Here is an 18,011-nt window from a genome sequence, read left to right on the forward strand (position 1 = left end):
CCTCTGGGGGTAATATTGCCTTCTGGGACATCTTAACAGCTGGAGGACACGGGTGTGGGTGGGGGGATCCTCATCTGCTCAGACCCCACTTGGAGGCCTGAGAGTGATGAACTGCATCTGGGGAGAGAGACACAGCTCCCCCATCATCCCTGCCCCACATCTCCATACTCCTTCCAGAAAAGTCTTTCTAAAACCCCAAATGTCAAGAACAGCCTGAAGGAGTTCAAATACTGCTGCAGTGTGGACCTAGGAGGACACAACAATGCATCAAGTACAGGCATCCTCCAGGAACACAGAGTTGCGCCAAGACACGAGTCAAAACGGTCGGCTAAGAACCACAACTACACACAGACATGCTCAGTTCAGCCCAAACAATACTTTCTCGAGAGAGAGGAGTGGGGGCTCTCAAACTGACTATGTAGTCTAGGTTAACCTTGAACTTCTAACCTGAGTGCTGAAATTGGAGATGAATGCTACTATGTCCTGTTCTGGAGAGTAAAACCCAGGTCTTCACACATTCTAGGTAAGCTTTCTTCCAACTGAGCGCCAGCACCAGTGCATGACGCAGCAGCACAAGGGTCCCTTTGTTGCCTTTCCTCTGAGAGTGTCAGGCTAGCTGGCCTATGACCTTTGGGGGATTCTCTTGTCTTCCCCTCCCACCTTCCCAGAGGACGAGAGGACTGTCGACGCTCACTCTACTACACCCACCTGTCTGTGCATTCTGGAGCTTGGAAATCAAGCTCTCATGCTTTGCACAGGAAGTGTTTTTAACTCTGTGAGCCGCCACTAAACCTTCTAATAATACTTCTTAATGCTGTAAATCCAACCACTAAAATTTTGACAAGATTTCACCTTCTAAAATGAAATTGCAGGAACTGGAAAGTTGGCTCAGTGGTTAAGACTGCCCCTGCTTGGGAACTGAGTCCCGAGTTCAGTTCCCAGCACTCTTCTTGGACTTCTCACTACATCCGGGAACTGGAGCCCCAGGGAGCCAATGCCTTCTGCCGGTTTCCATGGAAACCCCATTCGCAAGGTCACACCCACCGCAGACACCTGCTTACACACAGCTAAAAATACATCTCAACAGAAAACAGACAGGGATTCTCTCTGTAGCCCTGGCTGTCCTGGAACTCTCTCCTGTAGACCAGGCTGGCCTCAGACTTACAGATCCTCCTGCCTCTGTCTCTCAAGTGCTGGGATTAAAAGTGCACGCCACCAGTGCCTGGCTAAAGAAATGACTGGCAACAAAAATATAAAATGTAGATCTTAAAGGAAACTGCAACTTTTCTTGGAAAACAGCTCTGACCAAATAAAAGTATATACTCTCTGTCCACGGACACCTCACCTCAAACAGACACCTCTGTGGCTGGCCACACTCCTATGCCCTCTCCCCTCCCTCTGTCTACCCTTGCCCTAAAGTCAGACTTTATAGCAAGCGTTGGTTTCCAGGACTTCCTGTTGGACCCATCTGTCTGCATTCATGTGTGCTCTGTGTCACACCAGTCTCTCCAGCCTCACCTGTTCTGAGCCTCACAATAGTCACAAGGTTGTGTATGAACACAGCTGAGCCACTGACCTCCGAACTTGTTTCACACTAGCTTAGGAGTCCCTGCTCCCACCTCCCACCTGGCCACCCAGTAATAAACGCCTATTCTCCCTTTCACACCAGGCTCAGAGCCTCCCAAAGATCGTTCCTGTGATGTGTGCACCTGGTGCCACCCAGCTCGCCGACCCCACAACCATTCCAGTTCTCACACTTTGCTTCCTTGCTCTGTCATCTAGAAGCCATCTAGAAGCCTGGCCTGTGCATACAACTCCTCCCCGTCACACAGGAGATTTGCACAGCTTATTCAACTGTTATTCAGATTTAAGAAGCAGAGGAGTCCACACCAATGACAGAGCTTCAGGTTCTCCCAGACAATCAAACAGGCTGGTGCTGGAACTTAGCTGGTATTGGCTGGGGTTTCCTGTCCAGCCATTGGCATCACTCATCCAGATGTTCAGAAACTACTCATCACCCTCACCCCAAATAACCCAAGGAGCGTCTATCACATCCTCCTCCTGAACAAGAAGAACAGAGTAGCTGTGTAGACCATCCTCCTTCTCCCTGACCTCCGGATGCTCTATGGAGCCTATTCTGTTGCCAGCTGTGATCTTTGCAGACAGAAGTGCAGTTGGCACTCTGGTGGGGCCTGCTAAGCCTTTGCCATCAATGTGAGTCTACTGTAGGATGCTAGATGCAGCAATACACCTGCTGCCTTCAGCTTGGGATATCCGAGGGTAATGCTCACTGGGGAAGAGTAGTTCCATCATAGGCAAGAGCTGGTGGAAGAGTCAGCTATGCAGAAGATAGTATCAAGCCAAGAATAAAAAAAAAATAAGGATAATGTCTAGCCAAAACCCTCCCCAGCCCTTCCTATTAGCCAGAAAAGTTGGAGAGGAGAGTCATAACCAGGTGAGGGAAACAGCACATAGAGAGGCCTAGAGAGGGGGGACCGCCATCGATGGAACAAGCTCACCGTTTGGGTGGTTGGGAACCTGGGGTAACGATCATAGCATGTAATGCAGAGTAGGTTTCCTTGGGGAGGATTGTCAGCAGCTTGAAAGCTTCTGGTCAGGGCAGACCTCTGTGTGACTCCCAGCTGCTGTGAACAGAATAGACTGGAGGGATCTAAGAGGCTATGGAGAGCTGAGAGCAAGATGCAGGTGCCTGAGGGTTTGGGAGCAAGGCCTGGATGAGGCGTATAGATTCCTGGAAAATGAGGAAGTCAGATTTGGTACAAGACTTAGGAACAGATCTAATTCTACTAGGAGAGATATGGCAGGGCCAGAAGTACTTCCAGGTCTAGAGTTGATTGAAAAGTCTTTCTACCCCATCAATCCAGGTCCTAACCACAAAGAAGCATATATGAAGGAAAGGGGACTCTGCAGATGGCACTAAGCTGAGGCTCTACAACTTGGGAGATTGTCCTGACGGTCAGTACAGCCCTACATCAAGCCTACCTTTAGGTAAGAGGAAGATAGGACACCAAAGAGGAGGTGGAGATGTGACCCTGGGGGACAGGTCAACGTGTTGCAGGTACAAGGAACATCAGCAGCCACTCAGAGCTGGAAGAGGGGGAATGCTCTGCCCTGTAGACACCTGGAGCTTAAACAGGCCATGCTAACTATAGACTTCAGCCACCAGAACTGAGAGAGAATGACTTCTGATCTTTGCAAGTCACTTGATAGAACAGCGGTATTAAGAAATACTAGGGCCAAGCAGATGGCCTGGTGAAGAGGATTCATTCTGAATGACACAGAAAGAGGAAAAGCAGAGGACCCTCAAGGATCCACTGTATACATAGCAGGGAGGAAGGCCAGGAGGCCATGGAAATGGAATGAAGTCAACAGACTGTGGTGGGTTTGCTGGGAACTCTTCAGGCCCCCACACATATGACTCATCCCTGGGTCCCAGAGCACTACAAGCCCTGTTGGAAGGATGCAGAAAATGCTTACAGGCTGAGTGAACAGTTGACCTCCAAGCATCAGGACATGTCCTCTGAGAAATGCATGATGGTAGGGAAGGGGGGCAGTCCCCATCCACTGGTGCGTGCCGAGAATGGTGACGACAGCAAGAGTTCCTTCCATGGTGATTCCCATGTATGTGGTTTTGGAGGAGACAGGCATCTCAAATTCATCTTTATTAATAGAAGTCTTTGAATGAACATGGGAATCAACCCCTGTAGGGTTAACAGAGGACAAGCTAATCTGGGAGTCTGGCTTACTGGGTTCCTGGGGCCCTTTTCCTGGATGGGTAACTTCAAACACGATGTCAAAGCTCTCTAGGTCTCCAGTTTGTCAACTGTAAGTGGGGTGGGTCTGTCATCCCTTCCCTACCACAATTATTATGGAAGCATCTGAGGCCTGGGATGTCCTTAGAACCAGGGCACACATTGTTGATGAGTCTCTGGTCAAGCATTTCATCTCTGCTGCTTGATTTCCAACGAAGAGACTAAGCCTCAGAAGATGAAGAGGCCTTCAGAGACACAGAGTCTGGGAATCAGAGCTTAGGCCTCCTGGGAGGGGTTTCTCAAAGGCAGAATCCTAGGAAAGATGAGTCCTATTGAAACAAGAGAGGAACACTAGGGCATCATATCCGCACAGAATAGCCCCCACTTCTGGAAAGATCCTTGCGTCCCAGGCTGGGAGACATGTACAGTACAGGCCCAGGCCCTGAGGACCATGCCTCACCCTCACCTGCTGAGGAGTAGCATGTTCGGCTGATGAATATCAAAAGACAGGTTGGGGGGGTCTCCCTTCATATCATAGGTCAGACTCTCTTCTTCTTCAACAAGACTCTTAGCGGATGGTCACAGGGATGAGGTCAGGCACAGCATCCACTAGGAGGCCAAAGCCCAACAGTTTATCTACATGAAGGGCACTAGAATCCTGGGTGGCCTGGTTCTGGGTGTGTCCCTGGGTTAATATGCTCCTTCAGCAGTTGTGCAAGGGAAATGACAACTGATCCATTTAACAGCCAAGGGACTGGACACCCAGGGAGCATTACCACCTGGCCTAAGTAAGGTCAGGCAACCAGTCAGAAAGGGTACTGTGGACCCAGAAGTAAATCTAAGGTAAGTGTGAAGTGTGAAGTCAGTTTGCTCAGGTTATGGGACCAGAGACCTCAAGCTGACAGCACTCTTGGATAAAGGTATTTGACATGTTCCTTAACAACTAGGGCCCTACAAACAATCTCTGTTGGGTGCTGTGAAATGCACACATATATCATATTGATGAACCTCTGTGGCACTTACTAGCTACCCCTCCCCAAACCAGTGGAAGACCACTAGGAGACCATCACCTGGGCACTAAGGTCATTCCCAAGATAAGTGGCTACTCATTTCCAAAGTCAACGAATGACCATTCCCTAAGTCAATGAATGATTATCTCTAAGACCAATGTCTGAACACAATGGGAAAGTATTTCCAAGACCAATGGGTGGGCATTCCAACACCAATGCAAGGCCCACCTGATGACAAAGGATCATCCTCAAGACCAATGGCTGATGACAAACCATCCTCAGGTCCAATGAATGACCACCCAAGATCAATGAATGCCTCATTATCATCCTGAAGACAGACAGATGACAATCTCTAGGGACAGATGACCACCCAAGACCAGAGGATGATGGTGATAACTGATCTTGTCAACTTGATGGGATTTAGAATTACCATGGAAATGGATCTTTACACTGGTCTGTGGGGGGTTATCTAGATTAGGTTAAGTGAGACAAGAAGCCCCACCTCAAATGTGGGTGCTACTATGTCTCACGCTGGAGTCCTGACCTGAGAGAAAAGGAGAAAGAGCTGAGTGTGCTCATCGCCCTCTGCTCCCCGACTGAGGACACGTGGTGACCAGCTGCCCAAGCTCCTTCTGCCATGTTTTCCCTGCTGTGATGGACTGCACCCTCAAACTGTGAGCCAAAATAAACCTTTCTCTACTTACATTGAACTTGTCAAGTGTTTTGTTACCGCAAAGAGACAAGTAACTAATACACTGACCATCCCTGAACCTGAAGGCCTGGCCTCCAAGACGAAGGGTCAAACTAATGTGTGACCAGCCTGAGGCTACTCAGTGACCAGCCTGAGGTCATCAGCTGACCATCCTCCATTGACCTGAATAATGACACACAAGGAGCTCATCCCAAAGAGAGCAGTGTTCATTAACAAAACATCTGAGGATTGACAACTTAGTATGCATCCCAGAGGCAGCTTCTAAAATCCAGCAGAAGAAAATTGACAAGGGAACAAGGCCCACACTATGAGCTAATTTTTGTGCCCCCCACGCCAGGACTTTGATTTTCTGCTGCCAGTGGCAAGTGTATCTGTTTTTACATGTAATTTTTATTAATAAAAATCCATTCCCTCTCCCAACTCAATAAATATTTAAAAGATCTCTCAAGCATGCCAGCCTGCAGAGCACTCTCTTGGGAGTCTGCTATGTCCTACTCCATGACTGTCCAGCCTGGTGCCTTGCAGAAGGCCTGGTACCCTGACCCCAGCTCTAGTTCAGCAAGACCATGATCGTTGGTCAAATCCAACCAGGCTTTCTCCTCTGGGACAAAAGGAAGTTTCCAGAGAGGACTTGGTCTCATACTCAATAACACGGCAAGTTCCCTAAACCCAGCCATACTTGGAACACCAAGCCAAGACGCCAGTGTTCAGATCTCAGCAAGTTACACAATGAGACGCAACCTCCTTTCCTCTATGTCTGGCTCCCTTGCTATTTGATGGATGGTGAAGTAGTCACTGGAGATGGAAATTCAAAGTTAAAAATGTACCACAATCCAAAGACTATGGTCTGCTACTTTGAACTCTAAAGTGCTTAAAAATCTGACATGTTCAAAGCTGGGGTGTTGTAGGAAACTCAATTAGGCATCTTCCTCGCATTGGTAAAGCTGGCGGCTTGCCCTCAGCATCTCCCCTGATGGGAACCAGAGCCTACAGGCACTTCCTATGCATGCGGAAACACAACCGGGTCTGTGGCTTAAACTCCTCATTTCTGCAGCTTCCAGCACAAAGGCTGTCATGTGTTTATCTGAGTCGTCCTGCTGACAATCAAGAGAGAACAACTGGGATACAACTTAGTAGATAGAAGTGCTCCCCTTCAAACCTAACATCCTAAGTTCAAATCCTGTAATCTCAGGATTGAGGAGGATGGGACAGGTACTCCTGACAGCTTACTTGATGTCCTATTCATGCCTCCACATATATGCACACAACTATGTACTGGGCACACTGACACATTAGTCTTCTGTGTCTGCCACTCCTCCCACATGCCCACAGATACAGAGAGAACAGCACACAGATCAGACCTGCCACTCCTGGGGCTCCTCCTGACACAGCCTCTCAATCAGACATGGCTTGCCCTCTCAGAATCTGGGGTAAGAGCAGAACAACCCTGGGGGTTTTATGGGAAAGAGACTTCCCCAACTAGTCACAAAATCATGACCAAATTATCTTAAGAGAGCAACTTCAAGGGAGAAAAGACCTGTTTTAGCTCATGGTTCTGGACGGTTCAGTGCAGACCGCTAGTGCCTATGTGCTCTCACAGGACCTCATGTTGGCAGGAGTAGGAGGCAGAGGAGCATCCTCAACGGGAGGGGACAGGAAACGAAGAGTAAGGAAGGGGCTGAGGACCAAGGAAAGCCTCCAGAGGTGCACTTCCAGGGAGTCTCCAATTAAAATCTCCAGAACCTTCCAAAATAGCACCCCTGGCTGAGGTCCAGCACTCAACGCACGGGCTCCTGAGAAATATTTCCTGCCCGAATCATGACAGGGCTGCATCTGATTTGAGCCACTCTCTGAAACCACAGAGGACTCTGTCTAGCTCTGCCTCGTAGGCAGCGTTTCTGCACATTGATCTCTCCTTTTATAAATAGGTGACAGCTGTATGTGGAGGGGGACAAGGACAATCCCTGGAGTCAGAAGACACTCAACTCCCCTCACCCCTTCCCATTTACCTCTATCAGCTCCTGCTTTGGGTCTTCTGGGGCAACCTCTTCTGGAAAGATCTATCTGCAGAGCATCCTTGTACTTGGGCCCATGCTAGCCCAGCTCTCTCTAAGCATTTTTTTTTCAAAAGTATGTATTTGTTTATCATTGGCTGGCTGGTTGTTTGGGGACAGGGGAAGGGCATGTGCCACAATACACATGTTCAGGTCAGAGGACAGCTTTGCAGAGTCAGTTCAAAGCATTAAGTTCAGATCACCAGGCTTGTGCCGCAAGCACCTTTACCGGCTGAGCCCTCTCGCGGGCCCACCCTGAGTATTTGTAGTAAATGGGTAGTAAACAGAGTCTTTGTCAAGTGTCAGCCACTCTCCTTCCCGTGAAGTAAGTCCTGCTCATGACTCTGTCTTCCAAGGAAATGAGGAGCTATGGCTGGACCTGAGCTTCCCAGGGTTGGCTGGAATGGAGAGACTCAAACAGGGCTGTCTGAGCCCTGAAGATAGTGGGACATTGTTTCTTCTCTGGGCCTCACTCATCCTCTGGGACTTTCACTCTTCTATGGACCTAAACTGGCCCAGTCAGTTTCTGGGCTCAGATAACGAAGCTACAAAAGTCATATGCACCCAGCATTCCGTCTGTGCCCAACTGGATGCACGCCGCTTTGAAGGACCATGTGTAGGGAGCGGCAGGTAGACAGAACTGGACACAGAGCCAGCTTCAGACACCCATCATGGGTCAGGTCTGTCATCTCTTCTGCAGAGTACAGGGTCAGGCCAGTGACCTCTGAACCGGGTGCCTTTATCACTCTGTAAGGCCAACAGGACCAAGCCCAGCTCCAGGGGAAAGTAGTAACAGTGCACAGGAAACCAGCAAACCGAAATCCAGAAACAGTCCCAATGTCCCTGCTGCCTGCCAGACGAAGGTTAAGCGCATCTCCAGGGATACAAGGACTCCCCACACAACCACAGCAGCCACTCCCTCTGCCCCTGAGAGGATCCCCACAATCCTTCCCCCTTCCCACCCCCCATTCCCAAGGCACTTGGTATCACTGAAGGGACCTCTGTGAGGCAGACACGGTGATGGAAATTCAAACGCCGCCCGAATCCTACAAGTGGACAAAATGCCTCATTTTATAGGGGCTTCTCAGGCTCCAAGAAGTTAAGCCACAAATAAAAATTTCTCCGCAGGGAATAGGCAAGCTGAGACACAGGCCTGCTTCTCCCACCCTGAGAACCAGAATGGAGAGGCAAGGGGGTCATTGAAGTGTGGCCTCTCCTCAGCGTCACCGTGATTGCTGTCATAGACAGTTTTATTAAATTCCAGACACATACCTTTATCTGCTAAGACCTCAAGTCTGAATTGTGATTGTCACTGGTATTGAGAGAAAGACAGAGACAGAGAGAGAGAGAGAGAGAGAGAGTGGTGAGGTGGCTCAGTAGGTCAAAGTGATTACTATGCCAGCTTAAGGACCTGAGTTCCAATCCTGAGAACTTACATAAAAGGCCAGGAATGGCTGTGCGCATCTCTGTGTCCATAGACAGATGGATGAATGGAGTCTGGTAACCACCGACGAGCCCCAGGCTCAGCGAGAAACTCAAAGGATAAAGCAAAGAGGGGGACACTCAGAGTCTTCCTCTGCCTTATGTGCACAGAGACACGCACACAAGCACGCGCACACACAGACATGCACATACATGCATGCACATACATGCATGCACATATGCATGAATGTGTACGCATACACACACACACACACACACACACGCACGCACGCACGCACGCACACAAGCACGCGCCTGCACAGTAAATATCTGGGACATGTTAACTTTTCATCCACACTAAATGAGATTCCCCTGACTTAAACAGAAAGCTTAAAACACAAGTGTAAAGGGGATGACTTCCCATAGGTTCTGATACTGTTTAATCATGACAGCCTAATGGAACTCCAATTCACAAACCACACAACTCATGCATTGAAGCAGTATATCGAACGTGTACAAACAAACCAATCCTGCTCCCAACACCAGCACCTCGCCCTCACCCCAGAGGAGCCCACATGTTGGCAGTCATCCCACTGCCTTCACCCCAACTTCTCTTACCCCATCAGCCTTTAGTTACCTTGGCAACCATTAATCTACTTTCTGCATCTATGAATACTCCTATTTTAAATAGTTCCTACACATGCAGCTGTACAACCTGAGTCTGTGGCTACATTCACTCACTTTATAATGTTTTTAAGGTGGACTCATATTGTAGAATAATCAGTGATTCATTCCTTTTAATAGCCAGACAACAATTCCACCACCCGTATATGCTACATTAATGTATCCATCCACTACACGATGGACATTTAGAAAGCTAGAATTTCAAGTGGGTGTTCTTCCTCTCCAGACTGAGTTTGGAACCTTGTGCAAGTCAGAGCCTTGGGCTGTGGGACACATCAAGGGACTCAGCTGCTGTAAGGTTTTCCCAAAGGCTTGGCACCTCCCCATTGCTCCTTGCTTCTATTTTATGAAGCCCAGACATGATTTCGTATTTGTTTGGCTGGCTGGTTGGCTGTGTACATGACTGCAGATGTCTAAGAAGAAGGCACTGGATCCTCTGGAGCTGGAGTGACAGGTGGCCGTGAGCCACCTGACCTGGGTGCTGGGAGCTGGTCTGGGTCTCTGGAAGAGCAGGAAATGCTCTTCACCTCTGAGCCATCTCTCTAGTCTCTCAGGATCAATGCTTGCCGAAAGGGAAAGCCATGGACTTGGGGGGCAGGCACTGATCCCTACACCGGCGTCACTGTGGTTAATTAGGGTTGTAGACCAGAAGTCTGGAAAAGAAGGCCATGGGGCATAAAAATCACTCATCCTTAGTTTAACAATCGAAAGGAGTGTGATGTGCCCGCCCTCCAAAAGGAAAATCCCACAAGACAAAGAAGGGATACAGGAGAGCAGAGAGAAACATCTGGATTGCTTCCATCTTCTGTGGATGAGTTTACAGCTAGCAGAAAGTTACTAATGTCAATAAACATGTGTTTATTTAAAAGCAAGGAAAAATAAGATTAGTATGGTGCTATAAGCCTATAATCCCAGCATCTGGAAACAGAGGCAGAAGGATCATGAGTTCAAGGTCATCCTCAGCTACAAAGAACTGAAGGCCAACCTGGGCTACATGAGTCTACGTCAATAAGTAAATAAATAAATAAATAAATAAATAAATAAATAAATAAATAAATAAATAAATAATATTTAAAGTCACAAAAATCACCACTAGTAAACTAATACAAACCCTCCAAATTACTGAAACCAGGCAGCATGGTAAAGACAAGAGACTGACCAAAACAAAAAAACCATTAATCAGAACGCATAAGTCACATGACCATGCGACTTTCTGGGTGTTATACCAGGAATGAATGTCTGTGACAGATGGGTGTCTGAGAAGGCAGCTCCCATTTGTGGAGAGTAAAACTGCATCCAGCCCCACACCTAATATCTGTGTAGTCGCCAACAGAGAGGGTGGCCTCTGGCTCACTCTATTTTAACTCAAGTGCCTGGCTGACTGGGAGACCTCTCCACCTCAGTGGTGTTTGAGTGAAAATAGGGCCAATTTACACAGTTAAGTGGGGGTAAATGGAGATGTCATCTTTGGAATGTTCAGACGAACACCCTAACAAAATAGCCAGTTCTCACCGGCATTACAGTAGCAGTGGTGTGGACCTGCTTGGACCCTGGAGAGGAGTAGTACTGAGGCTTGAGGTGAGTTTCTTGATTTTTTTGTGTTCTATTTTTATCATCTCTGTTCCCCCCTCCATATGTGCGTGTGTGTGTGTGTGTGTGTGTGTGTGTGTGTGTGTGTGTACGTGTGTGCGTGTGTGCGTATGTGCGTGTGTGTGTGTGTGTGTGTGTATGTGTGTGTGTGAGCATGTATGTGCATTTTACACGTGTGTGCACCTTACATGTGTACATGCTGCTCTGTGTGAATGCGGACACACACATGCAGTGACGTGCCCTTAAGTCTTGGCCCTTGCCTTCCACCTTGTTTATTGGCCTACAGCTCACCGCTGCGCGTGCCCACGAGGGTCTGGGCATCCTGTTGTCTCCGATCTCACCGTGGGAGCTCTGAGATTACAGGTGCGAGCCAGCACATCCAGCTCTGTGTGGATCTTGGCTCCAAACTCAGGTCTTCATGCCTATGGGACAAATGCTTTACCCGCTGATTTTGAACTTTTTATAAAGGGCATAAATATCAAACAGATAACTTTTATTTAAATAGAGGGCTGTGAATGGGCAAGGGAAGAAAGAGAAAACAGAAAATGGGGTAAGAGAGACCGATTATGGTCTCCCCCAGCCAGCTCTCTCATCCCCACAGCTCAGAGCTGGGGACAGATACCTACAGGACGGACAGCCGGGCTGCCAAACCCAGCCAGGACAGAGAGGTAGGCAAGTCAGGTTCAGACCCTGGGACCACAACAGGCTTGCTGATCTATCACAAGAGCTGACACTCATCCCTGCCAGATGCTTCTGCTGACATTTCCCAGGTCTTGATCAGCATGAGGACCACGTCGGGGAATGTCCCCAGTCGCAAATTAACATTCACATAAATAACAGAGCACCCAGACACTAAAGAAGAAAAATGAGTCTCGCTGTGGGAGCATTTGCTACACTATCAAAAAGTGCAAATTTTCTTTCTGAACTATCACGTTTTACCAGCTGGGCCACAGTAGACCATGGCCTTGAGGTGCAGGGACATGCACAGGACAGTTCCGCAGGCCCTTCTCTGGGCTGACGCCCAGCTGGAGAAGCCCAAGCTGGTTTGTCTCAATACAAAACTCTCTGCAGCCATCACCTGTTCCTCTGAAGGTCTGTGCAAGCTTTGTTTTCCTGACTGTATCCTGGAAGCCAAAATATGTCTGACCCCACACTGCATAGTCTGGTTAGTGGGCTGGGCAGGCATGGGTGGGCCCTTGTCCAGATGTGCCAACATATTCCCTACATGTATGCTATTTGGAGGACTCAGCAAGGTTTATAACAAGGTTTATAGGAGTCTCAGTACCCTAAACCAACATACAGATGGCCAGGAAATGAAGCCAAAGTTTCATCAGCCACCTTTACCCACAGGGTCCAAAGACCTACAGACATTGTTACCTACACCATGTGGGACACCCCTCCCCCAATAGACTCAGCATTGACCACCTCTAGGACCTCTGTATTGGTGTGTCTGTGCAGCCATAGCAAAGTGTCACCATTGAGTGGCTTAAGTCGAACAAACTCAGCCTTAACTCTCCAAAAGCTGAAGTGTGAGGCGCCAGCACCAGCATGTTGGCATGTTGGTTCTTTCTGTGAGTTTCCTCTACCAGGCTTGTGCATGGCCTTTGTCTTCCCTCCTGTGTATATGTGTCCTTATCCCTCCTTATCAGGACACTGGCCTCATTGATTAGTAACCTCGCATTTTAATCACCTCCTTAAGGATCCTTTCTGTAAGTGAGATCACATTCTAAATCAAGGTAGAGGGGTTTGCAGCAGATGAAATTGGAGGAGAGGCAAGATTCAGCCCCCACAGTCACCCTGCACAGAGCCCATCACACAACACACAGATGCTGCACACAACGCACAGAAGCCATACACAACACACAGAAGACATACACAACATACAGAAGACACACACAACACACAGAAGCCATACACAACACAAAAAATCCATGCTGATTTCTGGAGATAGCACCAGAACAAAGCTAAGCTTTGGCAGCAAGAAGGGGTCAAAAATCAGACATATAAAAAGCTACAACTCTAATAAGATCTGAACATTCCCAGAGGTGGTTGCACAGAACTTGATCCCTTTGGAATGGGCATTCTCATCTGCAGAACACAGAACAGTAGACAATGTCCTAGATACTGTATGGCCAATGGGCAGGCGACAGGTGCCAGGACCAGCCCACCTTCACTCTCTATGAGTACATGCCAGAACCCTGCTCTAGAACCCATGCCTGGGGTCCCCTCCACAACTATCAGGAGACCGCTTTTTCTCTAGAGGAGTCTAGGGCTCCTGTTAAGACATTTCCTACATATTCAAACACCCCAGATATTTCCGAGTGAGCTCAAGGCAGAGACCACACAGCTGCTAGAAGCCATGGCTTATACCTTTAAAGACACAACTTGTCCTACACGGGATCCTGTCTCTAAATGGTGGAATCAGAGAAAGCACTCAATGTTGGGGGTGAGGGAGCAGGTGGCCAGGCCCTGTTGCTTCCCATATAGGCTCCTCCAGGAGGACCCAGTGGTCAGAAGGGATGTGTGCACACCAAAAGCCCATGAGCCTGGTTGGTGGATAGAGGTTGGCTGATAGGTAGGGAGCTTGGAGCCTTGCCCCAGCCCAAAATTTTCTTAGTGTGGAAAAAGGTGATGAGTACTCCAGAGGATGCTGGCCTGTACCCACAGCAGTGAGGAGAAAACATGCTCACTAGGAGACACGCCCCACAGAGGCAAGAGCAAATACACAAACCCTGCAGGGAAAGTGAATTCAGGGACACAGACAGCCATTCCACTGTGGGGTATGGGATGAGCCATTCCTTCACCTAAGCCTCAGTTTCCCCAAAGACAGAATGAAGATAATTTTGAGATACAGATTAGATATGCATTCTTCATTCAGGGTACCCAAGTTTGGGTATGCCACTCCCCTAGGTTTCTGAGGCTTGAATCCCTCTGTAGGTATCTCTTGAGCACATGCCTCAAATAAAGCCTGGTGACCTGCCCAATTCCCTTCCGATCCACCCTTCCCGCTCTGGTCTTGGGAGCCTCCATGGTATCCGGGGCAGGCTGACCACCAACCGTCCTCTGCCCGCCTGCTCAGCTGTCATTCTTGGGCCGGGAAGCCCTGCCAGGACCCAAGGCTGTCTGCTGCCCCTTCTTGTCCAGATCTCCCAAAACAAAAACCAGGCCACACCATCTGACAGAAGAACTCGTCTGGTTTATTTATGGGAAGAGACGGGACTGTCAGGGCCAGGCTGTCTGGGCTGGGGCCAGGCTGCTCTGTGGGCCTTTAGAGGCCATCCATTGTGTGTCCTTGTCTGGTATGTGGTGATCTGGGAAGAATGTGAGAAAGCAGGACATCCAAGCACTAAAGAGTCCCCACTGGTGACACTGAGGTGCTTCTTCATCCTAAAGGAAGAACTGCAATACACATGGACCGAAGCTCTCTTGAGATCATCTGGGCCTAGTTGGAGACCCTGAGCAGAGTCTTGGCCACCTGACCAACAGCATCACATCCAGAATACAGCAGGCTTGGGTATATCTCACATCATGGACAGTGTTGAAGATGCAGGGAGGCTGCCCTTTGGAATAGGTGTGGTGTGGGATCCTGCCCCTCACTGGCATCACATTGGGCGACAGAGGCAAGTCCCAGGATATGAAAGGTTGTACCAGGAGCAAGGCCTTGGTGGCTGCAACTCTACCACCACCACTCACACAGATACCCATGCCACAGCATGGCCCCCATGCAGAGGCCCAATTCTACAAAAGAACTGAAAGTCCTCTTCAAGAGTCTAGAGCCCCAAAGAGACACTTCAGCCATAAAGTGCTTATCCCACAAACACATGAATCTGATCCCAGAACACATATGAAAGCCCCAGGTGTGGAAGTCATAGTTATACATCCCAGTGCTGGGGAGGTGGGGCTGGCTGGCCAACCAGCCCAGCCAGGCACACGCACGCATACACACACACACACACACACACACACACACACACCAGTAACAATATAGGCAGAGTATAACTCCTCTCCTCTGCCTGTCTACCCTCCTACTGTATAGTTTTTTCCTTGCTACATAAAATGACCATACCATAGCCACTCTGTGAAGCAGAGACAACTTTGGGCCCATAGTCACAGCAATCAAATAAGCAGACCAACACAGTAATAGCTACAAAAACGATAACTGTCAATTATTATTAATAATCATATTAATAATCATATGTATGACCACTAATATTCACTGTGAGGTGAAGAGAGTCACCAAAAACTCACCTGGAACTCCGCCCACCGCTCCCTCTAGCCTCCTTGGTGCCTGTGGTCTTGGGGAGAGGAGGGAGACAGAGTATGCAGGAAATAGAAGACTAACTAAAGGCTGGACCCCATAATGCAGCTTCAGACAGCCATCATCTATAATGGGGTAGGACTTTGTGATGACACAGATGTTTGGGGTCACCTATACTCCTAGCAGGAACTTCTCACCATGTTCCTGTAACTCAGCCCAACAAATTAACTGCTTAGGCAAGCTAGGCTTGGGTGGAACTGGGACTTTGGACATTAGCATCCTCTCCAGGCTGAGCAGACATTTTTTTGTGTTCTCCAGAAAAAAAATAATACAATGCCTGCATGTGGGCCCCATGGGTGGCCTCCAATCCGCCTCCCCACCCCAATCTCAAGAGAGCTTGGGACTATGAAATTGTCCCCAAATCCAGAGCAAGCTGCTCCTGATGGCCAGCGGGTGCTTCTTTCATGAACATGGGTGGGGCTGGGCCACCAGGAGGTGCTGACACAGGTTTTTGGTGACTCCTACTTGCAGTGGGTACAGAATGAGTTCAGGATGCTGGACTCCAGTTGCCTAAGCCTTGAAAAGAAGCTACACCATGCATGAGAATACCAGCTCTCCTCCATCTCTGCTCCTGTTTCAGTGCCGTCTCCAGGCTCTGACATGCAGACACTGACTGATAGCCGCTAACACATGGCCTGTGTGTGTCCCCTGCCCTTGGCTCCAAGGGAGTCTCCCTGAGACTGGTTGCATCCATATGCCTGGAGAGCTTTCAGAGCTATTGTAATACAATGCCACCACCCTCTCCCTGTTCTCTTTGATCCCAAGGGATAGTGGGCACCATTATCAGGCTGGGCTGCAGAAGGTTAGACTGATAACAATGTATGTGGTGGGGGCAGAGGTGTCTCTCTTTTTGCTCAAGCTGCTGTTGTTGGTATGTGGATGGCAAGGGCGTGCTCAGCCCTAGATGGGGATGCATTCTAGGAGGACAGCAGTGACATACTAAGGATTGCAAGAAAGAGGCAGCAGGAGGATGTATCACTCTCTCTTATGCTAAAAAGTTCCAAATAATGAACTTAACATAAGCAGAAAAATGAAAGATGGCTCACTCTTTCTTGGATCCTCTAGGTATAATCTGCACTGGTAGCTATCACTACCAAAGTTCAGGAATGATCTTTGAGGGAGCCACAGATGCCAGTGCTCCAGGACACACACACACACACACACTAACTAAGGCATGTCAATGGTGACTAAGCAGTCCTCAATGAATGGACAACAGGGAAGGAAGGCCACGGACACAAAGTTAGGGACCACAGTGGCAAATGCTATCTACTGAATCTCCATACAAACAGGTTCCACACAGTTAGCCCCAGGCGAGGATTAACAACGTTGCTCTCCCCTCCCACCATGGCCCCAGCTCTGGGAGATATGATTGTGAAATTAGCCAGGCACAGCACACTCAACACTGCAGGACAAGATGAGACAGTTCCTGGACCTGCACACTAACAAGGACCTTCGTGGCAATGACTGGGCAATAAACAGGAATGTCAACACATCTCCTCCTCCTCTGCCCTCAACATCTCTATTGATCCATGTTGCTATAGCCAACGTGGGTTGTAAATCGTGCTGTGCATCTTTTAACCTAAGTGTCTATATAAGAGGAATCCCTGCAGTACAACACACACACACACACACACACACACACACCATAGAGACAGCCACGGTCTGGTTGACTCTCCTTGGACTGTGCATCTGAGACAGCCCAAGTCCTGACCAGGGGTGGCATGGATTTCCACCCCAGAGTCCTGACTAAGCAGTTTCCAAAGGTTCTGGTTGGATCCTTCCAAAGCATCTTATTTCCCAGACACTGTCCCTAGCCCCGTACCTTGACTTTAATACCCTTCTGCTCACATGATTCAGGAACAGACTGTGTTGGGTTTATCAAAAGAAAACTCCTGAGACAGAGAGGACTCAGTGGGTCAAACACTCGATGGAAAAGTATGAAGAGCTGGCTGGGTTCAGTCCTCAGCACTCGTGTTTAAAACACACACACACACACACATCAACTTAGGCATGTCAATGGTGGCTTGTAACCCCAGTGCTGGGGTGGTGAAGACATGCAGAAGGCCAGACCTGGGTGAATTTGTAAGCTCTCACTTCAGTCAATGGCTGTCTCAAAAATAAATAATATAATATAATATAATATAATATAATATAATATAATATAATATAATATAAATGTGGGTATTTCCTGAGCAACAATACAGAGGTTGACCTCTGGCCTCCACATACATATGTGTGCACACACATATAGAAACCAATAAAAACCTTCCTGTGTTCCTAGAGCCAATCAGCATATCCTCTGTGTCCCTCAGGCCCCCAACATCTTCCCCAGGTGATGAGAGCTGTCCATCCTGTAGTTCCAGGATGTCCTTTCAGTGACACCTACCGCTTCTCACTCACAGCACTCTCTGTAAGTGCTAGCCCAGAGCCTCCCTCCTGTTCTCGGGG

The 18,011-nt window shown here is 48.6% G+C and overlaps 1 protein-coding gene across 1 annotated transcript in view; it reads right to left on the reverse strand.

Moving 5' to 3' along the window:
* Positions 1 to 18,011, reverse strand: part of Adamts2 (ADAM metallopeptidase with thrombospondin type 1 motif 2) — a 210,571-nt gene that overhangs the window by 142,404 nt on the left and 50,156 nt on the right. The gene's annotated exons all lie outside the window — the stretch shown is intronic.

This window comes from Apodemus sylvaticus, chromosome 10 (genome assembly GCF_947179515.1).
Source record: "Apodemus sylvaticus chromosome 10, mApoSyl1.1, whole genome shotgun sequence".
NCBI lineage: Eukaryota > Metazoa > Chordata > Mammalia > Rodentia > Muridae > Apodemus > Apodemus sylvaticus.